Source organism: Lactuca virosa, chromosome 5 (genome assembly GCF_052849685.1).
Source record: "Lactuca virosa cultivar CGN04683 chromosome 5, Lactuca_virosa_CGN04683_v6, whole genome shotgun sequence".
Classification (NCBI taxonomy): domain Eukaryota; kingdom Viridiplantae; phylum Streptophyta; class Magnoliopsida; order Asterales; family Asteraceae; genus Lactuca; species Lactuca virosa.
In genome coordinates, this window is record NC_136430.1 from 360,860,586 (window position 1) to 360,865,711 (window position 5,126).

Sequence of the window (5,126 nt, forward strand, 5' to 3'; positions counted from 1 at the left end):
GTTACATGTTACATAAATTAGATAATTTTAGAAGGTTAGGTTTAACTCTATTTCACATCTCTTGTTTGAGTCTAACCGTTGTGGTGTGAGACCTTGCAGTCAAAGAATTATATATTGTATGTTCCATGCAATTATATTTGTAAGATAGTTAGTGGGTGTTAGTGGGGGTTTCTTCTGCAGCCGATGGCGGAGAATGGTGGAAGGGAATCCTAGGAGAACATATAAAGTTTGTTAGCTTAGTAGATGTGTTATTTAGCGGGAATGGAGAATGTTTGGTAATAAGGGAGTCACTTAGGGGAATCGGGACAACTCTTGTGGAAAGTACGGATAGGTTTGGAAGGTAGTATTGGGCTCGTACTACTGGAAGCACAAGATTTGTACTTGAGTCGAGGGGAGTCATGAGGATACTAAGGAACTCGTAGGGTGTGAGATTCTTCAAGTGTTTTTTGATGGTTTGTATTGTTTGTTTTCAATATGGGTGGTCACTCGAGGTGGTTCAGGTCCTCGTGAGGGGTCGGGTTCGAGTTCTGGAGTCGGACTCTTAGATGATCAGATGCGAGAGTTCACTTTATCTGAGATTACCCGCAACATTTTGAAGCAGACTTTTGTAATCTTTGGTACGATCAAGGAGAACATTATGGAGATTTTGGATGAGCGTCTGGGCGCATTCCGTACCGAGATGGTGGCTTTGGTTGGTGCACACTCTCTGACTTTTCGAGAGTTTCGTGCATGTGGGGCTCCTGAGTTCTTCGGGAAGAAGGGTCCCATTGTTAGCACGTGATGGTTGGTGGGCATCACGAATGCTTTCCGGACTAGCTCATGTCCCGAGGAGGTGAAGGTCAGAATTGCATATTGTATTTTGAAAGACAGAGCCCATGATTGGTAGGAGGAGGTAGGTCATGCCTTGGGAGGCGCGGTTGTTGAGATGATGACTTGGTATGACTTTGTTATGAGATTCAGGGCTGAGTTTGCACCAGCGATTGAGGTACATCAGTTGGCGAGAGAGTTTCAGGACCTCCGTCAAACTACTGAGTCAGCGACGGAGATTACCACCATGTTCCGAGAGAGGGCTTTGTTGGTTCCGTAGTATGTGGCAGATTAGGATACTCAGTAGTCTGACGGAGATTACCACCATGTTCCGAGAGAGGGCTTTGTTGAAGGATGAGATAACGGAGTCTGTGAGCATGTCCAACTGCAAGACATTGGAGGACATGATAGCTCGATCTTGCGAGCGGGGTATTGATCTAGAGACAGTAAGGAAGATGATGTTTGATTAGGCACAAGTATCGAAGGGCTCGGGTAGGAAACCCAAGGTTTTTGATTCACGTTCGAGAGGCCAACAGGTTCGGGGTTGCTGTGGCAAGTGCGGCAAGGTTCACGATGGTGTTTGCAGGATGGTTGGTTCTAGCTGCTACAAGTGCGGCAAGACCAGTCCCTTTAGCAGGGACTGCACTCAGGGATCAGGTCTAATTTGCATCCATTGCAATTAGACGGCCCACAAGAAGGCCGATTTTACGAGGTTGGCAATAGGAGCAGTTGTTGCCCTCGTTATAGAAACATTAAGGATAACTGACGGCCGCCAGGGTAAGGCGGATGCGCCAGTTGTGAGGAGTCGAGCTTTCCAGATGTCAGTCAAGGAGGCTCGCGCAGCACCAGATGTGGTTAACGGTATGTATCTTTCCCTTATTTCATTTATTTCTTTGATGTTTATGCTTATTATAATTGATGTTATATAGTGACACTTCTAGTGAACGATGTTCCAGCTTTAGTCCTTTTTTATTCAGGCGCCACCCGATCGTTTGTATCTTTGCTCTCAGCAAGAGATTCGGTGACGCTCCAAGGGAGCTTGATTATCTGCTAGAGGTAGAGATCGATGATGATCGTCCAGTACGTGTATCGAGGGTTCATATGGGTTATGTTATGGAGTTATTTCATGAGGGGTACCCGATTGATTTGGTTCCTATACCTTTGTGCGAGGACAAGGTAATCGTGGGTATAGATTGGTTGATACCTAATGGGGCGATGATTGACTGTGCGCAGCAGTTAGTTCGGGTTCGAACCCCAAGTGGGGGAAAACTAGTCATTCATAGCGAGGGTGTTCAACGTGGGCTGACTCTTTATTCAGCTATGAGAGTTAGGAGGTACCTTCAGCGGTGTTGTTCTGGTTTTGTGGATTATGTACTAGATACCAGATAGGAGAGGAAGAAGACAGTTGATGATGTGCGCATCGTTTGAGATTACCCAGATGTGTTCCTGGAGGACTTTCCTGGAGTGCCTCCGGAGAGGCAGTTTGAGTTTCGTATTGATATGGTCACATGTACGGCTCTAGTAACCAAGGCACCTTATCAGTTAGCACCGCCGAAGATACAGGAGTTGTCTACTGATAACGCCTAATTTATACATATATTTCCGACGTTTTGTTATTATTTTATACTGTGTTTTTATAATATCTGGAACTAAAAGGTACTTATAATACTTTAACTTATATTTTACACATATAACATGTTCCTAGAGCGAAAAGGAAGCAAAAAGACTGGAAAACAGAGCTGGAATGCAAAAATAAAGAAATTGGTTGATTTACCCATTACGCCCTGCGTAGTTCTAGATTACGCCTCGCGTACGCTGACTTTGTCCATTACTCCGTGCGTAATTTTGGAGTATGTTGTGCGTACCTGGCTGATGAAAACGCGTCTTTAATGCATTACGCCTTGCATAATTATAAGTATGTCCAACGTACTTAGTCGGCAGAAAAACCTATATAGCGATTTATCATTAACCTTAAGGGAGATTACGACTTCTAACCATCCATGCGTAATTTTGGAGTATGTTGTGCGTACCTGGCTGATGAAAACGCGTCTTTAATGCATTACGCCTTGCATAATTATAAGTATGTCCAACGTACTTAGTCGGCAGAAAAACCTATATAGCGAGTTATCATTAACCTTAAGGGAGATTACGACTTCTAACCATCCTTGGTCGACAAGAAACACATATTCTTCCATTTTGAGGGTCTAGAAGGCAACGAAGTCCGTTAAGCTGATATAGAGCGAAGATCGGAAGGATTCGAGAGCGGATTCATGTCGGGAATCATTCAGTTTGCTTTTTTTTATCACGATTAGTATTCCAATTGTGTTCCTACTGTTTTTACATTCTGAATTCAAGTGTTAAAACCTGTTGATTTCGTTTGGAGTAGATAAAACTGGATTTTATGTGTTAATTTCAATGATTTTGGATTTTATTCGTTTGGTTATTAATTGTGTTTCATTGATCATCACCTATCATGTTAAAGTTATGATTTTTATTTCCTATTGCTGAGTTATGTGTAGTCTAAAGGACCAAATGGACTTAATTTCAATGATCGGTCTGTGATAGTATTTATTGATGATATATTGGTCTATTCCTAGACCCAGGAGCAGCATGAGGAGCACTTACGAGGGGTGTTGGATACCCTGAGGAGGAAGAGGCTATACATGAAGTTCTCCAAGTGCGAGTTCTGGGGCACCTTGTCAACCAGAATGGTATTTTGGTCGATCCGGCCAAAGTGGAGGTTGTGATGAGATGGGAGGTTCCGAGGTCACCATCTGAGATTCATAGCTTCCTTAGGTTAGCTGGATATTCTGAATCTCGGATGGTGACCTCGGAACCTCCCATCTCATCACGGCCTCCACTTTGGCCGGATCGACCAAAATATTGTTCTGGTTGACAAGGTGCCCCAGAAACTGCACCTCGCGAAACCATAACTCGCACTTGGAGAACTTCGTGTATAGCCTCTTCCTCCTCAGGGTATCCAACACCCCTCGTAAGTGCTCCTCATGCTGCTCCTGGGTCTAGGAATAGACCAATATATCATCAATAAATACTATCACAGACCGATCCAGCATCGGCCTGCACACGCGGTTGATGAGGTCTATGAATGCGGCTGGAGCATTGGTGAGCCCAAAAGGCATCACCACGAACTCATAATGACCATAACGAGTTCGAAAGGATGTCTTATGCACATCATCCTCCCTGACCCTCATCTGGTGATATCTCGAGCGCAGATCAATCTCAGAACACCAAGACGCCCCCGGAAGCTGATCAAATAAATCATCGATCCTTGGCAGTGGATAACAGTTCTTCATCGTTAGCTTGTTTAGCTCTCGGTAGTCAATACACATTCGGTGTGACCCATCCTTCTTCTTCACAAACAGGATCGGTGCACCCCAAGGTGAACTACTCGGCCAGATAAATCCCTTGTCTAACAACTTCTACAGTCGTGTAGACAACTCCTATATCTCTGGTGGAGCTAATTGATATGGTGCCTTGGCTATTGGAGCTGCACCAGGAACCAGATCGATTCGGAATTCCACCTCCGTCTCTAAAGGCACTCCGGTTAAATCCTCCATAAACACATTCGAGTACTCTCGAATAACTGGAACCTCATCAACAGTCGCCTTATCCCGCTTCCGAGTATCCATAACGTAAGCAACAAACCCTGAGCAACCCTGATGGAGATAGCGCCTGGCCCTAGCAGTTGAACATAAAATGGGGCCGCGCTGAGCTCCCTTTCCCTGGACCACCAACTCTCCCCTACTTTGGGTCCACAGTCGCACTAGCTAGTGCTCGCAATCAATCACTGCCCCATTGGGGCTCAACTAATCCATCCCTACTATGACCTTGTTCCCACACAGAGTAATAGGAACCAGGTCAATAGAGTAACACGCACCGCACATCCTCAAAACACAATCCCGATGGAACCTCGATGCTCGGACGGACCGCTCATCTGTAATATCAATATCTAATGGGTAGTCTAACATGCTCGGAGATTCGGCAAACTTCTTGCTGAGAGTAAGAGATACAAACGATCGGGTGGTCCCCGAGTTGAACAACACCAAAACAGGAATATCATTCACAAGGAATGATCCTAAAACAAAACAAATAAAATATAAGTATTGAAATCAACATAAAATAAGAGTTAAGGGAAAGAAACATATCCGTCACCACATCTGGTTCGGTCTGCGCCTCCTCGGCGGTCAACTGAAAGGCCTGACTCCTCACCACTAGAGCATCTGTCTTGCCCTGATGGCCATCTGTGATCCGCAGGGTCGCTAGAGCTGGCGCCATCACTGGTGCTCCCGATGCTAGAC